General features: G+C 39.2%; 1 protein-coding gene across 1 annotated transcript in view; it reads right to left on the bottom strand.

Annotated features, from left to right (window-relative positions):
• Nucleotides 1-19588, bottom strand: part of map3k13 (mitogen-activated protein kinase kinase kinase 13) — a 39568-nt gene extending 19980 nt beyond the window's left edge. The window contains exons 1-2 of the mRNA XM_015003767.2: nt 19515-19588; nt 4751-4829 (exon numbers count right to left, since the gene is read on the bottom strand). The gene's annotated coding sequence lies outside the window, so the exon portion shown is untranslated. The remainder of the gene's footprint in view (nt 1-4750; nt 4830-19514) is intronic.
• Nucleotides 19589-20555: the final 967 nt, after the last annotated feature.

Here is a 20555-nt window from a genome sequence, read left to right on the forward strand (position 1 = left end):
CAGCAAATTATTTTTCACAATCTCTCTCAGCTGACATTTTCCTATAATCCTTCTTCCCTCAAATTCTGATGCTCGGCACAATGACCCTCACACCTGTTTAGCTGCAGGTTAAGGGGTAGACTGGGGATCAAACAGAAACATGGTCAATGCTTTGGCTTGAGCCCGAGGGAAAAGACCAGGTGGTGATAGTGTGTACAAGTTTGATTTTTGCGTTTCTGGGCAAACGTGAAGAGCAGATGCATCAGATGGGAGTTAAACGAGCCACGTTCTATACCCTCATCGATTCTACGTCATGTTCTGGAGGAATCCTCCAAATGTCTGTCACAGAGAGGCTGTGAATCATTCGCACTCCAAACACACACAAGATCGGTGCCTCAAATAGCCTCAGCTGGTACCAGCCAGAACTGGAGAAAATAAATAACTGGAGAAAACACACGTCAGCTTCATTCTCCAGGCTCTTAGCGAGACACATCAGCCAGAACACTCAAATACCCACAGGGTAAAATGGGCAACTACAGAAGAGGTAGAAGGGATTTTCGCAGTATACATCATTCAGTACACAAAGGATGCAAAACAACAACAAAAAATACCCTGTATACTTTGTAAAATTAGGACTAATTTAACAAAGTTCTTGACTGTCTCAGTCTTTCACATTTAGAAGAAATCTGAATGAACCGTTGCAGTGCTAATGTTTTATAATCAGCTGCTCTGTTGAGTTTAGGATCATTGTTCTGGTGCTGACCCAGTTTTAGCTAAAGACGCTTTGCCAACATGTTGGCAATGACATGAGTCCATGATCGATTAAATGAGCACAAGGTGTGCTGGTCCTGTGGCTGGAAAACAAATCCAAATCATCACTCCACCTCCACCGTGCTTCATAGTGTGTTTGTATTGATGGACTTTGTTAGGCTTTCTCCTTGAGATGTTGTTGTGCAGTAGGTTTTCTATTTTAAGTTTCTCTGATCACTACTTGCTCTGACATTGGGATGAATTTGCTGAGACATTGAATCTTGGAAGGATTGGTAGCCATCAGAAATGCTTTCTACTTGTTAAAAATCTTTCTCACTGCAGAATGATGAACATGAAATGCTAAGAAAGGTTACTAGATCTATTAATGGTGGAAATTGCTTCTCTACAATCACAGTTGATGCTGTCCGTGCTGATAACCTGCATGTAGTTTTCTCCAAACATCAGTACTCTGGTGTCCTAAAGGACAGTGTTCTAGAAAGTCTCATTCAAGCCCAACTCTTTTTGCAATATTATCTTGATAGAAAAGTGACTATTAGCAGGTGAGCCATCCAGCCAATCAAAACTTGTTTAGCCTTTTTCAAACTTGTTCTGTTAAGAACATTAACTTGCTACCTAAGTTAATGAGCTGTAGCTCTTCATTTATGAAATTGTGTAGAGCATTTTTAGTGTTTGACATTGGGATAAATTTGCTGGAGCATCCATTCTTTGGCAGATTGCTGTAACTACATTCTGACAAAAATGCTAGAGATCAGAACCAAACCCACATTCAGTTTTTATGCTCCTCTTATCTGGAACAGACTTTCAGTAAACAGGCTATAAACACATTTGTTTCTAGTTGCCATTGATTAACAATAACTGGAAAATCATTAGTTTAAATTTGGATTGCAAACTTTCATTACTTGTCTTTATTTTGCCACTGCAAAGCAATGAAGTTTCCTGTTTATTGTGTTATGTTTTTATCATGTAAAGCATTTTGAATTACCTTGCTGCTGAAAATGTGCAGTACAAATAAACTTAATTTGACTAGAAAATGGAATATGGAATGAAGTGGAAATACAAACATCATCTTCTAATTTATTTTTCTCATACTTATCCGGAATGGAAAAACACCGATACAAGAAGTTTGCAATCAACTTTTTTTGGGTCAAGAAGCAGTTTTATTCCCAGTAGCTAATGACAAAATAAGCTCTCTGTAATCGGATTCTGTCATACAGATGCTTTCATACAGAATTCATTAAGAGATAATAAGAAATCAAGGCCAACAAAGCGATGGTGGAAAGAATATGTCAGAAGAAAAGCAGAATGCAAGAGGAAGACAAAAACAGAAAAATATGAATGGAAAACCTGACTAGTTTTCTGCAGCTACTAAGGCCGCCAGCGGCACGATACTGTACCGACTGAGCTCTAATGGGAAAGCCTCCCAGAGCAACAACAAAGGGCACAAGAGGAGCCGGCTCCATGTGAACTAGGCCCGTCTGCCCTACACGACCAAGAGAGAACAAGCACGCTCACACACACACACGCACACACACGCACACACACACACACACACACACACACACACACACACACACACACACACACACACACACACACACACACACACACACACACACACACACACACACACACACACACACACACACACACACACAAAACACTGCAACACCAGAGCAGCTGCTGCCACAACAACTCCCCTTGTGCTCTTTTAGTGGGACGGTCTGCCTGGCCCGCTAACAACAAGGACAGAGACAGACAAACATGCATATTGCAGGAGACTCACTGTGACTGACACCATTTTTTTTATTCAAATGGATGCAATATGGAAAGCCACAAAGCTAAAGAGCAGAAAAATGGGTCATGTGAGTCCAGTGGGACCAGCAGGAAATCTGGAAATCAATATACATTAGTGCTCCTAGTGGTTCCAAGCTTTCTATGATCCCTGATCAGCCTTAAACATGTATGTTATTCTAAAATGTAAAGCAGCTGAGAAGTCAGACTGCATAGATAGGATTCTGGCTATATTTAAAAAAAAAAAAAATGGACGAATGGATCTGCTCCACCCCTCCTCTTCCTCTCCTCTAAAGCCAAACCGCTGGCTATTCATCCTCCACAGTTATATAAACATGCTTAGTAGCAGAGGACAGAGGTAGGCACTCTGAGCTTTCCAGCTGCCAAGTAAATTAAGAGATTGGTGAAGATGCAAACAGGGGGAGGCAAGTCAAAGATGAAAAAAAAAAAAAGCAGGCAAAGTGGGTCAATTTGGGTTAAACAAGACATTCTTGATGATACTAGTACCAGAAAATCTGGGGAAAATCTGGTGCCATTAATGAAAAAACAAAGGTGAGGTGGGGGGTGGGGGGGGTGAGTGTCGCTTTAACCTACATCACCTGTCCTTCAGAGGGCATGAATAACACTGCATCAAAAAGCAGCAGCAGCGTCACTGCTGAGCCTAAAATAGATCATGCACGCACCGACGCACGACTGCTCAACACACTCCTGCAGCACTACTGCTGAACACACACTAAAAACCTGAGACATATGCAAAAAACTCTCAACTACACACAAGAAAACACTGCTTTTGTACGCATATTTGACAAAAGATAAACCCCAAATCAGTGAAAAAAAAAGGAGAAGCAGCCCCACATTACAGAGACGCACATGAGAAGGTTACTCACCGGAGACACTGCTCAGATTCATGGTCCCGTCTCCGCTCTGAAGCAGGGACGGAGGACGGTTATAAACCCCCGGAGAGGACGGCTGAAGACGACAAAGACGCGAGGGAGAAATGGCCAGAAAGAGACAGAGGGGAAAACAGGCAGGCATCCCTGTGACTCGCGCAGCACCTGGGCTGTGAGTGGGTGTGCGGTGTGAACCGTCTCGGTGTCGCTGAGGACCTGCTCACGTCACGCTTTTCATGAATGGAGGTGTCTGACGCAGCAGAGGACGCGGCTCAGAGAGGAGGGATGAAGCGGGGATTCGTGGGTGGAGCAAAGAGGGATGAAATGAAAGCAGAGGCGAGGAGGCGGAGGAGGATGCGGCGGGGAGGAGGTGGGTCGGGCATATTTCAAAGCAGCACTAGCTGGAAACAGCAGGTTGGGCTGCGGTGTTGCCTCTGTATGTAGGACAAACCGTTTCTTCTCAAAAGAAAATCCGTTTGGGCCAAAATCGGTAATCACTTTTTTTTGCCCAAGCCGACTCTGACCCACGGCTGCGGGTTGCACGATGCAAAATGAAACATCAGAGTGTGCAGTCTGTCAAAACAATACATTTCGTTTCACAGTCACGTGTGGCTGAAGCATAAAAATACCCTCTGTAGCTCTGAGAGATGAATAAGGCAGCAACACATTGTCTTTATTCTCAGTGAGGCAGAGAGAAATTTTTTTGTATGCATAAAGCCAAAAGATAAATGTTATGTTACCACAGAGAGAATATCAGCTGTAAAACAAGATCACTACAATTAGATAAATGATCTTCAGTTAAAAATGTAAACATTTTTATGTAGATGGAAGCAAGATGAGGGCTGCTAAGATTTGAAGCATTTCAGAATGGATTTTATCTGAAAGATTTCAAAATGTCTGTAGTTTTAGGTAAACGTAAAAATAAAATAACTCTATTCTTGTAAGCATTTTATACAAATGCTATTTTATGAAACATTAAAACATTGCTGCTTGCATTTCTGCATTTCTACTAGTAAGAAAAAGAAAACTTTAGAAATCTAAAGTTGCTGACATGTTAGTCCAGTTGGCAGTAAAATGTTCTTATTTTAGGGTTTAAGAGGGCTTATTGCAAATATTATTTCAACTTCGAAAGACTGCAAAGAAAGAAGAAAGAAATCTAAAGGTCATAATGTCAAAATCAGATGAATTCCTCTCAAAAGGTCACATCTCTGGTTTTCTTCTCCAATTTCAACACATTCTCTCCAGATGAACTTTACTAACATCCACTGCCAGCTTCTTATCTCGCTGTGTGTCTGAAGGTGTGTGCAGTGTGTACTGACCTGTCGGGTGGTTCATGAGCATCTCAGAGATCTGCACAGTGGGATCCGGTCTCGGGGTCGACTCCTTCTGGCTGCTCACCTGTGAGCAAACACAAAGAATGGAGCTCATAAGGCGATGGGTTAAATTAAGCTAGAAGTGCTAAGAGGGAGTGCCCAAGACAAAAGGAAGTGGTAGAGATTATAAACTAGCTGACTGAGAGCGTGAGAGGAACAGATGCTCCCCCTGGAGCTCCTGTTTCAGGCCCTAGTCCTCATGGGAGGGGAGAGGCGGGGTGGGGCAGCAGGAATGTAATGATGCACGGAGCGTTATGGGGGTGTTGGGATCTGGGAGCACTATTGTCCGGGGTCGATCCTCGGGCCACGCCCCACCGGGAGGGGGACCCTACCAGAGGAGGAGGGCGCGTATCCCGGGGCGGCGTGCTGGCTGAAGCGTCCAAAGCGACAAGAAAAGGCGTGAAATGGCCTTCAAAAGAGTCACAGTGCAGATGGCCGTGGACGTAGAATGTTTGGAGTCACCACTTTAGATATCTTAAAATGTCGCTTATTAAATGTGTATTTAAAGCCATTTTTGAGAAAGTACAAAGGACAGTGGAAGAAGATCCCTGCATACATAAAGTGCAGCAGGGTATTTCCCCCCGCAAAAAAAGGAGCTCTGATTAAATATTGACAAAGTGAGGAAGAAGTTCTCGACATGCATGCAGGAGAGGAATTTTAATATCTGATCTGTTTGCTCAGCGAGAACGTCGAGCCCAGCTCAGAAGCCGAGGCTCCGAAGTCCAAGCTGATCATAAGAGCTGCATGTCAACGTGGGCAAAAACAAACAAACAGTAAACTACACCAAAATACAGAAACCACCACCATAGATTAAATAAGACAGTTCTAAAGCAAGTGATAACATTAGAAAAATTCCAGATGCTTCTATAAATCTCAAGACAAATTCAAAAAACTCTAAAAATAATTAAAAAAAATAAGGAATTTTCACAATATGTGTTTCACTTAAGAAATTTACATAATGATAAACATTTAATTCAGACAAAAAAGATGAATGTGTGACTCAGCCAAACGGGCAGGCTTTGGTAGGTTGGTTTTACAACTTACATAAAAAATGTAACAACAAAAAAGTAGGTCTGAATCATTTTCCACTAAGTCCCATTGTTCTTGTGGGGGTTTTTTAAGCTAAAAGTTTATAACCTAAAAATGTTCTCCAGTTTTGTTCCTGCAAACTGTAGAAAAAAAGTGATCAGAGCTATCTGTCTTCTGTATGCAGCTCCTTTTTGGGCTGACTGCAGGTCAGATGGCTGAAAAAAGCCAACTATATTTCCCTCATTCACAAAAAAACAAAAAACAAAAAAAAAAAAAAACAATCAGGACAAATTAAGCAGCTAAAAAAAATCAGCTTTTTATACCTGTGTTATTCTGTAAAATAAGCCTTCAAACCAACTGGTTGTGTACATATTTGACTGTAATAATCAATATTTCATAAAATCTTTTGCAGCAGTATGAACAATTGTTGCTTTTTTGCCTAAAATAAGAACAATAAAAACATATTGCACATTTTTTGCCTCGATTTTCTGTGTAAGTGTTGTGATACTGTAAGATTTTTACTTAAGATTATCCGTATGTGAGAATCTCATACGATCATATGTTTGCTACAAAAATATAAAAACAAGACTTTGCTTTCAGAGAATCCTTCCCATAAAAAAACTACACCTTAAATCTCAAACATTTCCACAAATACAATAAAAAGCAAAAAGACTAGGCGGCAAACAAAACAAAAACAAAAAATTGTTTAAAGCCACAACTTTAAACCCATTAAGTTAGAGTGACACCAAGCAAAGCTCTGCTGAAACTGTATTTTATTTTCTCATTGTGACACATAACCACCTCCAAAGCATTGTAGCAAACCACGTGAACCCCCCGCCCCACTCACTGATGATAAAATCCTTCACAATGAGACAATGCGCGTCGACATGCCAAACAAACTGCTTAGGAACGGCTCGGGGAAGATGACAAAGAGCCGTTGAGTTGGCCTCTGAACGCCGAGCCGCTCTGGCTTCGCTGCTGTTTCAAGGCTGGAATGAGTGACTGTATGAGGGGGCGAACGCTTTTCACAGTTTTAATGTAGCAGATGTTTAGTGTACGTGCATGTTTGAAATGGTGAGCGAAAGCTGAATTCAAACACAACTATTACAAAAAAAAAAGAAGAAATCCCTCGAAACGTAATAAACTGAGACAATTGTACATCTATTATGATTACAATTAAAAGTTTTAATCCAGTTTTAGTAGAAATAACAAGCTTTTCTCTTTTTTTTTTTTCCTGGAGCGAGATAAGCAGCTTTCTTGCTTTTACTTTCATCACAGCCTCTTCCAGGCTCTTATTGCAGGACGTTCCCTAGGAATATTTAAATATAGAAAAAAAGCTAATTTCTGTACAACATACTGAAATAATTACAGCACAGATAATTACACTCAGGACTATTCCTACTAACCTACATGTAATATTTACTTAGTTATGCACTATTTACATGCCTGACGATTTTATTATTACAAAAAAGCCTATTAATTGTATTTCCTCTTGATTACTTGAATGACATGTTTTCTTGCATTTCCAATTTTTAAGTTTGGTTAAGAGAAATGGGAATCAGAGTCAGGTCATATTACAACCATAGGGAAATGTGATGTCAACAAATACTAATATGTGTCTGGATACTGTCATGAATTTAAAATAGCAAAGTATAAAATAAAAATAAAAGTAAAAAAAAAAAAATCAATGGCTTTTATTTCCTAGGAATTTATAGAGGCATCAACAAATGTGGAATCAGTGATTTTGGTACAAATTTATTTCCACTCCTGAATGAATGCAATCGAAAATTAAACGAAAGTAAAGCATAAAGAATCAAAAGTATACTTTATGCCTTATATTTTTTTAACAAACATTGAATGAACTTCTTGCCACTCTTAAAATTGTATTACTACTTTAAATAAAAAGAAACGTTATCAGATCACAGGGTTACTTTAAATATGAATAATTTTGGGCTTAAGAGTATACGACCAGTTCAACTTCAGAAAGGGAGAAATTATTGGTGAGTCAGGTCCTCATATGCACTCAATGAAGTTATTAAAATCCATAACTTTTTATTTTACAGAAAAATTAAATTTTAAACCGTATTTATGTTGAAAATGAGGAAAAATATCAGTAAAAAAAGGTTAAAAAAAATTAACCTAAATCCTAAACAAGACAGCAACATTACAGACTAGACATTAAAAAAGTTAATTTGATTCTTTTTCGGATTATAATGTTCAGAATTTTATTATGTTATTTCTCACAACAATTATGAGGTTTTTAATTTAATTACTGGAAATACCCTGCCCATTCTGAACTACTTAAATACACAATTTCTAGCATTTGAGTCTACTGGTAAAGTTTAAATTACAAAAAAAAAGAAAAAAAGAAAACGGCACAAAAGCAAAATACTAAAATATTGTTGCAGGAAATATTCAAAACAGAAAAATCAAAACTAAAGTAATGAATAGCAGACATCAGCTATGTTTGCTTTTATTAAGTCAACACAAATCAACATTTCTAAAATAAGAAGGATCTCAAACGTACCTTTTGAGGAATAATTCAGAGCTGCCTGGCTCAGCATGAGCAATAATAAAAGATCACAGCATGAGAAAGTAGGGCTAGGGCAACTGATTACATAATAATATACTTTGCTCCTCGATGTTTGGAAAGTTGTTTTTTGTGCTCCGTGAGATAAACAGCGAGGTTTCTATGAAGATCTCCAAAACAAAAATCAAAAGAAGAATCTGACCTCTGTTTCTCAATCTGCCTCATTTCTCCGATTGCAAAACGTCTCCATCTCTGCCTCCAGCATCCGCGGCCCCGACGTGCAGCGCGGCCGGTCGGTGCTCCATGTGCCCCGGCTTCACAACCAATCGCAGCAGAGCTGTAAGCCACACTGACCGGGCTCCGTTATACACACTCATTACTATTTCACCGGCAGCGGAACAGCAGCATTGACAGCTCCTGTGTCCCCTTCATTAATAAGAGACAAAGCAGCATCGCACACAGAAGCTTTCAGCGGCTTACCTTTCCAATCTGCCAGCACAGGCGCAGGCAAGGGCCCAGATACAGACGCTGTGGCATGCACACACGTCTATGATTACTGACAAATACACAGTACTGCAAGGATTGTTAGCTACAAGCCTGCAATACAATGACGGGGTGTTTACTGATTATTTCAAGGTGAGTAATTTAGGACCTGAAAATGCAATTATGGCTTTTAGATAAAGAGAAAACAAAAACAATTACAGTGACGTCCAACAAAACAGAGCCCAACAACAGTGTATTGCTAAAAACGGTTAAAACTTGAACCCTTTAGTTTAAAATCTAATTACTACTAATAATAATCACTGGGATACATATTACTAATCTGTTTTGTCACATTATAACCACAAACTAATGGATATTATTTAATCAATCATCACAAAACAGCACATAGTGATAAAGGAGAACAAATCATCATATTTCCCATAACAAGTGGCTGCCAACACCATGTATCATTACCACTGTTAGTACACTTAGTTTTGTACATGTAGTCCAATTCATGAAGGTGAAAATGTTTAATTTCTGCCTGATTTAACTGTTGTTTTCCCTTCTGTGGCTTGTGGTGAATTATAAACGAGACTTCTTATGGCTTTTTTCCTCATCATTCTTCCATAAATTGCAAAACTAATAGTTGCTGTGTCTCTAGATTTTCTTTTACATTCTTCAGCAAAATTTTAAGTTTTAATCAGTGCTACATTATTTTACCGACACACATTTGACCATGAAAATGTGAAATCTCCAACGTTATCTCGACTGAACCTACTTTCCAAACCTCAAATGATTATTTTTGTATTTCCAGTGAGTGTACTAAAGGCATTAACATACTCAGACGTTTGAACAGGAAGTTATGCTTTTCTGGAATATAACATGAAAAGTCACGAGTGACAGAACAAGTAAGAAATGAAAAGACATTTAGAAGGGCTGCTATCTACTATAAATCTCACATAATATTTCCCTGTCATGCTTTAGATATTCTAGGCTCTTTCTTCTCATTGAAAGTAAAAAAAAAACAACATACTTCTGTGTAAATAGCAGTAAATGTAACAAAAATAAATACAAAAAACCCTAATCTTTAAGTACATAATGAAATATTATTTCTACAAAAAAAGAAAGCAAAGATCAGCTTACAATAAACACATATCATGATAATGTGTAAACTGTAAAAGTCGGTGTGACTTAACTTATTTTCTTTCCTAAGTTTTTATTTTGCAGGCAGCTTTTTTTTTACTGGAATATAATTTAGACGCCTTTTCACTTAATTGAGTGTCACTATATTTTTAGGTTGATTGCTTTGATTAAAAATATAAAATCTGTGCTTATAAAGCAAGAGGACTAATTTATGATGTAATAAATACCAGTATGATTTGTTGCTTCTTGTATTCCCAGTCTGCACTGTAACTTAATAACAGCACAAGCAAACATTGTAAACAGACAGAGGCTGCATATTTCTGTTTGTACAACCAATTTAATTAAGATAAATCCTTTCTCAAGGGGCTAGTAAAAAAGTGTATTATTGCAACTATCACCGCTCTCTCTGTTAGAATTTGAGTTAAAATCAACATTTTCAGGAGTTTCCCAGCTGATGTTCCCAGAAGATCAAGTAATGTTCTGACGTCACGAGCAAACCTCATTGGCTACAATGTGAATTATTTTGCACGCAAACCCAGGTGATTGTTTGGTTTTACATAAACAAAGCAAGTTCTGCCCACAACAACTGCTGACGTTGGGAGACAGATAATACTTGAGAGATTACGGTGCTGAGCCCACCAACATCTCATCCACTGACCAATCTGCACTGAGGGGAAATTACATAATAACCGCTCCACAGCCCCTGCGGGATTCATCCAGCAGCACTACAACAATCCATATCCTCATTTCCTCTTTATGTTCAGGAGCAAACAGAAGAGGAGCAGCAGGCACAAAGCGTGTTTCAACTACCCTTCCTCTCAAACGCGTGCGCCTGCTAATCCTGAGCGTGATTTAGCAGATTATGTGCAGATTCATAAAGCCGAGCACAGAGGCCAGCCAAAGCTGTCCAGTCCTCTTCCTTTTAATAAATAAGAGAAGAAGAAAGGTGTGGGGAATGTGAACATATGTACCCCTTGGACCTTGGAGTCGTGGTCATCATGACATTATATTAGTGGGACTGGGGAAGGATGGTGCTGAAGCACATGGACAAAGCAATAAACACAAATGCACAAAGACAAGGGAGGACTCCGGGGCAGAGATGCAAAGTACAGTACGAGCTGAGGTCACCAGGACATGTGCACCAGTTTCTCAGTCATGTGCTGCGCATAAGAACATTTTATTCTGCTTTTATAACCTGGACAAAATCCGTTAGTGATCTTCAGAAACCTTAAGATCACTAGAAATAAAGTGGCATACCGAGGACCAGCCTATCTGTGCTTAAAACCACTCTCCATCTGTGAAGGTAACCTTACAGCAGCTACACAGGAAAGAAATAAAGACGCAAGTGTCCACTGAGAGTTTTCCAAACCTCTCAGCTTTCAACACACAAACTTATCATAGCAGAGGCTAGCGGCTCCCACTGTCAGTCCGAATAAACAAACAGCACTAATGAGCCCATTAAACAAAGACAGGAAGACGAGACAAACAGCCTCAACAACTATCATGGGCTCATTGCTTGTTTTTTTGTTTGATTCTAGAAACTTGCACATGTGCAGTGTTGGCAAAGAGACAGGATGAAGGACGATGAGATAAAAACAAATAAGTTAAAGCAGTTCACAAAAGTTGATGATGATTGGTTGTACCCTCAAAAGCAGTAGAGATGACTAAGACTTTCATTCTTCAGTAGTTTAAGGCCGGGTTCAACTTTGCTGATGAGGTATATTTGATGAGAAAGATATTAAAATAGGCAGTTCTAAGCATTTCTAAAGGGGGTCCCAAAAATTCACAGATTTAAGTTATTTGTGGCTAGCTGCCCCACACGGGGTCCATTGTAATATGATTTAATTAGTTGACGGAGAAAATAATTTCAAACACCCAAATTCCCTATAATCCCTATAATAATAGTTCAATTTTGCATGGGCAGTACTTGCCCATGCTTAGTCCTAAATAGTCCTGACAACCACGGCTTTAGTGCACGTACAGCAACACGACTGGCCAAGTTTACAATAGAAGAGTCAGAACTGGGATGCTGCTACAAAAATACATAACAAAAATTTGCCATGCTCTTATCTGTAATTTAAGAAGCAATGACATTTGTTCTCTGATGTGGAGATCAACCAGCATATGAAACACTTAAAATAAAACTTTTAGATTTTTTTTAAAGAAATTAGACTATATCAAGCTCAATGTGGGCTTTAGGATTCCTTAGACCAAAAGTCAAAAACATGAAGGTGATCGCTTCAAAAACATGTTTCATACGGACAGTCCGTGGAATCAAAACAAAACGTGTCTAATAACATTTTATGAATAATTAATACTCATCTGCTCCCGCTGCTTTTTTTTCTTGCCACATGGTGCAGCACCTTAATCGACTAATTATCTGAGCTACATCAGGCGACCATTACTCACACATACATAAGCATGCGTTATGGCTGTGATCTATGAATAACAACATCCCTGCTGTTTATGTCCCCCGTTCTAAAGGCGCACACGTCCGAGGTCAGGGCTACTCCAATCCAGCTTGTATGACTCTGGTTTTTGCTCCTCCACTCGTGTGTGTTAATTTGCTCCCCATGAGGCGCTCCAGGCTGTGGTAATTATAGAAGCCGGCTAGCACAAATACCACGAGAGAAGAGTATATTTAAAACTGAGCGGCGCATGAATACAGTATTTCTGAACACAAAGAATACAACGAAGAAAAAAGGTATTACGGTAAAGGCTTTTAAAGCTTCGTTTAGATATGCAGAGTTCATCTAAGCCCCTCACAGCCACAACTGTAATACCCCTACCCAAATATAAAAGGATGTAGAGCTTAACCCAGTTCTTAACAAAATCCCAGTCCTCAAACAGGCTGACCAGCAAGCCTGTGTCCAGGACAATTTCTCTCCAAGTTAAAAGAGAAGACCAGAAAATAGACGATCTTTAATTCCCTGACCTCTCTGAGATGACATTACCGGCATTTACTGATCTGATAAAGATGTGAGGAGTGATGAGAGGAGCCGGCCCTGCATGGAGAGCTGAGGATGCGGATGGAGGCAGGGCCTGTGGAGCGGCTCAGACGAAGTCATTATCGAAATGTCAGTCAGCAGGAAGGAAAAGAGGAGACGGCCTGAGGGAAGCAGAGGAAGTGAGGAAGAGAACGGACTTACAAAAGGAGGGGAAAGACTTTCGCTTCCATTCTTCAGCCCAGCTTTTGTCATTTGGTTGTTTTCCACTCACTGATTCTACAAAGGCTGCGAGCATCATGAACACTCAGCACATCTGGGCTATTTATAACAGCTGTGAGGCCACAGTTTACCAGATATGCCAACATAATGCCAGATTTTTAAAGACAATTTTAATTATTTCAACAGCACTGTTTCTTTGGAGTGCAGTGATGCACTTTTAACTTTCATTTCGAACAGTGACAATATTGTGGTTAGGAAACTAGAGAAGCAGCCATGAGGTCAATAGTTAATCTGGAGAAGATGCAACTACAGATTACTGTGCTCAGGGGGAAAAACCCTTACCAGCACAGTACTTTGCTGTGCATGCCAAGAAGAACGCCAATGATGAAAGAAAAAAAGACACATTTGAAAATTGTCAAGACCTTCGGAGGAGACACAGCACCTGTGTAAAAGGTTCTTTGGCCAAATGAGACCAAATTTGTTATCTGGTTTAACCCGAAGCATACAGCCAGAGCGACAAAGGAATAGAGTATATTCTCTAAGTCTAACAATGCTTTAGAGTGGCCCAGTCAAAACCTTAGGCTAAAATCCAATTAAGAAATGGAGGCACGGCTTGAGAAATATTCCCACAAGACACTTTCAATCCAATGTGAAGGAGCTTAAAACACTTTCCAAGGAAGAACAGGCACAGATTTCAGTCTCCAGACATGCAAAGCCGTTAGATCTCCAGTTGTAATTGCAGTAAAAGGTGGTTCTACGAAGCATTAATTCAAGAAGGCTGAACACAACTGCCCACCCCATTTATCAGATTGTATTTGTAAAGAAAAAAAAAACTGTTTTCCTTCAATGTGCAACTGTGTGTTGTTCACATAAAACCCCAATAAAATACAACAAAGTTTAGATGCTTTCCAAAAATGTGAAAGAATTTGAAGTAAAATAACACTATGTAAACACATGACCTTCTAGAATCAAAGCAACAATGAACGAACCTGGCAAAAAAGAAGATAAAAAAATACAACCTTAAAGATTATCTTTAATCCAACCTTTTATTTGTTAATTACCAGTCATTTTAAATGTACCAAAATCTCGTAATGAATCAACATGTCACACCCGCAGCTCACACGACAGAGTCTACACCAACTCGAGTTAAACTCGCACACCAGTGTTTTCAGTTAATCCTGCTTTAATCTCTTTAAATACAAATCTGCAAATGAATAACCGATTTACGGTAACAGAGGCTCTCTGGTTTCTATTTGTAGTCCAAGCAGACCTGGCAGATTAGATTTCAGCATGCTCGGGTTGCATGCAAATCCAAATGCATTCAGTGTATCCTAATTTTTACACATTGCAAAAAAAACAAACAAACATCTATTTGCTTGGATATTGGCTTTTCAAACTTTACCATAAAAGCCCAAAACTATTGCAGCTGAGATGTGACCGTGAAACTGATGGTTCACAGATTTCATAGAACCTTGTATGAGAATCCAGATCATCAAAGGAGGAATGAAGAAGTTTCAGACCCCTAACCATACACAATCAAAATAAATCACTCTCATAAAAAAATCACATTTAGCCACATAAAACACAGCCTGACGGAGCACGGCTACATAACGTGACCTAAAACGGGCCAGGCAACAATCCAGAATTTGGATTAAAGAGATCAGACCAGCTGCAAGGCTGCACTGCTCCTGCTGCTACACATGTCAATTACATTAATACAGCTTCCTGTCCGGATGCCAGCATCAGCACCGCACTGATGCTTCTGCTGACGCTCAGGACTCAGCTGCACAGATGTGCAGGTGTTCTCGAAATCAGTGCCACGTTGCTGCAGCAACATCTCCATCCAAGGTGGCCGACTTATTCAAGAAGACGGGATTCTTCTTATCCTCTAAATAAAGGATAAAACCAATGGGCATTCTTTATTTTTCTCATTGTGATGTAATACCCTGAAAAGGCTGAGTATGAGTTAGTCCACCTAAAGATTGGATAGAAGAAGTCTGGAATGGAAACATAAATTTTCATGTTTTCACAAAATCACAAATCGAAATTTAGGTTTGAGCTGAGACCTGTCACACAATGATTAATGAATGAACACCTACAGAACTCCTTCCGCTTTTGTTGGACTTACTAGGGGACTTCTTATGGTTTTTACATAATCCTATATGTTACATGACATCCCTATAGAACACATAGAAAACTTTACAATTGTGGCAGTTTTAAGATTCAGATTTAAGATGCAAAGAAATAGGACAAAATAAATATTCATACCAGCAGAAGCAAACAATAAAAATGCTGTTGATTATTTTCAGCATGGTCATCACGCTTGGGACAGAGCTGGGTATTTCCAGCCATCAGAAGTTGTACCCAGTCTGAGACTGAGCCAAGATAAAGAAGTTTCCCTATTTATCACCGCAAAGGAATGTGCCTCTGCGTGCAGCAGTGCAACTCTGACAAGGAAGCATTATCAGATTTTGTGGTCACTGGTTAAATCTCTTCCCAGGACCAGCAGATCCTCCCAGTCCAACTATAAACTCCTGCTGCACTGTTGAACTTAAGCTACATAAGTACTTCACACTGCACACGTGCACTACCACTTATACATATTCAAACATTTATCAAGTGAATTTTTTTTTATCTCCATTGTTTGAGCTATTACATTTCATAGTCTGCTTTGTGTTACTCATGTGCCTTGAAATTTCCCTTTGGGGATAAATAAAAAGGATATTTTAACTGAATTGAATGGGGTAAAAAAAGAAATAAACAACTGTGGCAGAATCAAACCAAAATGTCCTTGACAAATTAAAGTTGTAGCACAAACACATTATAAGCTGATTTCAAGTTTTATCCTAATTTTATTTTCAAAAGTGAAGTAAAGTAAGCTGAGAGCTTGCCTGATTATAATAAATATTTCACATTAAATATTGCCGCCTCCATAGTTGGATTGAACAAAGTGTTTCATCCCAACCTGTTTCCGTCAGTCTTGAACGCATGCAAAGTTTGATTTTGTTTTATAGAGAAAGGGGGGGAAAAAAGTGGATAGAAAAGGAGATAAGGTTTTACAAATATGAATAGTGTGGGTTGCATGTGGTATTTGCTCCTTCCCTAAATACAATCCAGTGCAACAAAATACCCTCAGAACCCACCTAATTATAACAGAGTCCATGTAAATGAATCCCAGGATAATTGCTGCTGCTCAGTGAAGGTCCCAGAAGTTTGTTGGAGAAAATTAGTGAACAAACAGCAACATGAAAACCAAAGAGTGCAGCAGACAGGTCAGGGATGAAGTTTAAAGCAGGGCTAGGTCTTAAAACAGCATTCTAATCTGGAAATCTCTCAAATCATGTAGGTGACACAGCAATTTGAAGATATGATCAGGTGAGATCACAAATTTAAAAAAAAAAAAGAAATTGTTAGCCTGTTTGTGTGTTGGAAAATCCTCCACAAACCACTGAATACGTCATCCCCACACTAACATATGGTGGTGGCAGCATCATGCTTTGGGAATGCTTAATGCTATCCTGTTGTTTGCTTGTGATTGTAACTAGGGGTACAATCACGTTTCCAAGATACAATGCTGAAATCTTTTTTTGGGGCGATATTGGCAACGATCATATTATTGATCATATATTGTTATATGAAGGAAAATAGGGTAGTATGAAGATAGCTATGATTTATTATGACAACAACAAAGAACTGGAAATATTTGCAAGTCTTCAAAACATTGCTTCATTTTGCAGTTTTAACTATTTTTTCCATCGTTGAAGCTTCAGCAAATGTTAAAATATTTGAAAAATAAAATGGAATGCAGTTTAAGAGTGTCATTTAAAGGTGCAACTGCACCAGTTGATGTTCAAAAAGATAAAAAAAAATCTTACAGCTACACTGTATCCAAAACCAGAGGCAATAATTATCCAAGCAAGAAAAAAAAATCTGAACTAACATTACACCATTACTCCTAAATAGATTTTTCTATGCAAAAGTTGCCATTTCAACCAGTCTTATTGTAAATACCAGAAGTTTCAGTTTAATGTCTTGACAGACATAATTTAAAAAAAACTTATCACCTCAATTTTCTTGAGTTCAGGTGAAGCATAATTATTCCCCGTGTAGCTGATTGCGTTTGCGTAATTCAGGCGTCATCTGTTTGCATGCCTTAGCTAAGAACACCTGAGAGGAACTGCTTTCCACTCCGCGTTAGCTGGGAGAGAGGCTGCATTTGGCTGATTGGCGTCTAGCGTGAACTGTGGCTGCACCGCATTCGTGAAGCACGTGGACATTTACTGGAAACTCAGCACAATGAGGATGGAACACAATGCTGCTGACAGCACACACACATACGCGCGCGCACACACACACACACACGCACACACACACAGAGTCCACTGCTCAGACGTCTAACACTCTCTGCTGTCAGAGGATGTCGATGGAAATGAGGAGAGGTCGCACCATGAAGCTGTTGTGACATGAAGTCTTCATGAAGGACAGATGAAGTATTATGTTTGATTTGTATCAGATGCACTCTGAAGCTGGTCAGCTTGCAAAAAACCATGCAGGGTGAGAGGATGTAGAGAAAACATAAAATAAGGCATCATCTGTGTTCAATTTATCCTATCGACCCCAGTTAACTGACATACTTCAATGGAAAAGGGAAAGCAACCATGCAAACACATATGGATGAGAGGTTTATACTTTTAAGAGGTCACTCTGCGGACAGAGTCAAACAAAAGTCAATATGCCCTTAATAACCCATAAAGTCAATAAAGAAAGATCTTAAAGGGAAAGCGCAAATCTAGGAAAATATACTATATCACAACATCCACACTACTCTTTGTGAGCTTTTCCAGTGTTACAGTATGCTGGACAGATTGTAAACATCATTAAGTGGAAATGACCTATGAAAGCTCAAAGGGAGCACTCTTGTTTTATAAACACGTCAGTTACATTCATAAATAGGTCTTGTTACTCAATTACGATTTTTGCTGAAATTCTTTTTTTTTTTTTTTTTTTTTGCAAGGCCATTCATACTATTGAAATGTTGGCACCGCTCGCAACTGTTGACGTCCAGATTTACCACTTCACTGGGGAAGAATTATAATGCATGTCTCAAGTCAATGACATCATAGTTGGATAACCAATCAGACTTCAGATGCATTGAAAATTATTGAATATGTATATGATTTGGTACCGCATGTGAAATTTGGTCTTTCAGACTGCTATGAAAAAGTTGGATATGAGTTGCATATGGGCAAAAAAAAAATTTATTTCACTTTCCTGCTGTGTGAATGTAGCCAAAGCTTCTGCATTTTGGTTCATTTCTCGTCGAGTAGATTAAAGCACATAAGAATGTATTATGTGTGGTCCTTCAGCTGTGGTGGTCTTTATTCCATCCAAGACAAAGTTGCAATTTTCACTTGTTCGGAATTTGTCAGTGAGTCTGAGGAAAGAGTTATTGGTTCAATCACTGGATAAGTGGGTTTTGAGAATCCCCAAAGATAAGATAAAGGGAACATACCCAAAATTGTCCACAGCATTTGGATCTGCACCACTGCCTTAGTCTTTTAGAATTATTTCAGTAGAAATGTTTTTTTATATATAAATAACTGTTCTTAAAATTGAACTAATTCATATAGAATAGATATAAGTATTTAATTGTCAAAGCTAGTTTTCCTACCAAATAAAAACACTACATCTGTACTGAATTTGTACTGGTTTGAGCTCACTTCAGCCAGAAGTGCAAAATGAAAATAAACTGGAGGTTTACAGTAAAAACCAACCTGTCCCAGCCACGTAGTCAAAAATGCTCAACAAAAGTCCAATCAGTGGACAGCAAAACAAACATCTCTCCCCTGGACACTATAATTTTCCCTCCTCTCCCACAGCAGAACTGTAATTTACTCCTTCTCCTGGTTTAAACAGCTAAAACAACTAAAGGGTCTGTGAGCAGATCAAAACAGAGCAGCACTGCTCACTGGGTTACATAATGACGAGAGAATAAGAGTCTTAACCTTTAACTCCTGCTTTCAAACCCGGGACCTGCTTCACTGCCTACCTGTCAGGGCTGAAATAAATGAAAACATGCAGGTGTGGGTTACTGCTGCAATATATCTAGAATACATGAAGCCTTCGGATTCGGAGTCCATTGATAAAGACGTATTTACAGTTCTATTATCAGTACTGGTCGTCGTGCTAAAGCCAGTTAAAGTGCAGCTCTGACAGCTGCCTCGGTCAGCAGCTTCAGCTCCATCCCAGCACCGAACCGAGATGTTTCCACCAACACCTCGAAACACCACGCAGGTCTGTAACTTCTCACTGAGGCTCAAACTCTCGATAAACAGCGACATTAATATAAGATAGTTACCGTTTCTCTCCTCTGAATGAGACGTCGGTCCGCCGCTGACCCACCGTCCATCTATCCAGCTACTAGAATGGTACGGTCTCACGAGCGTGCTGCGTCACTTCCTGACACTGTCACCTGTAAACAGTGGCAAAGATCGTCTATTCTGGACTGACAACGGGTTTACGGTCAAAGAGAGGAAAATCTGTCATTGCAATGCTTCGCGAAACTATTCATTACACCTCTTTAGGTTTTGTTGTCAAGTTACATCCAATGGGATTCATTGCAATGTTTACTAAACCAGCACAAATTAGTAAATGAATGTGACATAGAGAGAAAATAATACACGTCGTAAAATTAAAACTAAAAATGAACTGAACTTTATGATCTAAATTATTCCTTTGTAGTTGTTTGGGGTCATTGTCTTGCTAGAGTGTGAACCTCCCCTGTCTGACGTCCTTTGTAGCCTCTGATAGTTTCCCCTTGTGTTTATTACTGCTGTCTTCCTATTAATTATGACTAGCTTCCCTGGAACCCTGCTGGACAAAAACAACTTAACAGTATTATAATGTCACTACCATGCTCACAGAGACATGACTGGCTTGTTTTTCTTCACACATTGCATTTTCCATGTTGTTGAAAAAATATATGTTTTCTTCCATTTGACCAGACCCCCTCCTTTCACACTTTTCCTGTGTTCTGAAATGGCTTGTTTATATTTTCATAGATTGTTTTCATCTATCTTTCCAATAGAAAATAATTGTGGAGTGCACAGTAGAAATGCATAGCTTACATTATCTAAGCTGTGGATCTCTGAATCTTCTAGAGTTTAGATGGACCTCTTGACTACTTTTTAATGTTTTCTGCTAAGCCAGTTTATGGGGGCCATGTATTGGTAGGTTTGCAGTTCTTTTGATTAAAAGTTGATATATTGAACCATGGTCCACCAAATGCTCAAAGCCCTGCTTTAGACTTCTTCACAATATTATTCCTAACATATTTGCTGTGTTCCTTGATCTATTTGATGTATTTTGTTCATTAATGTTCTCAAACAACCCTGTAAGA

This window comes from Poecilia mexicana, unplaced genomic scaffold, assembly GCF_051168715.1.
Source record: "Poecilia mexicana isolate PSO_F unplaced genomic scaffold, ASM5116871v1 scaffold_2, whole genome shotgun sequence".
In the NCBI taxonomy this organism is placed as follows: Eukaryota; Metazoa; Chordata; class Actinopteri; order Cyprinodontiformes; family Poeciliidae; genus Poecilia; species Poecilia mexicana.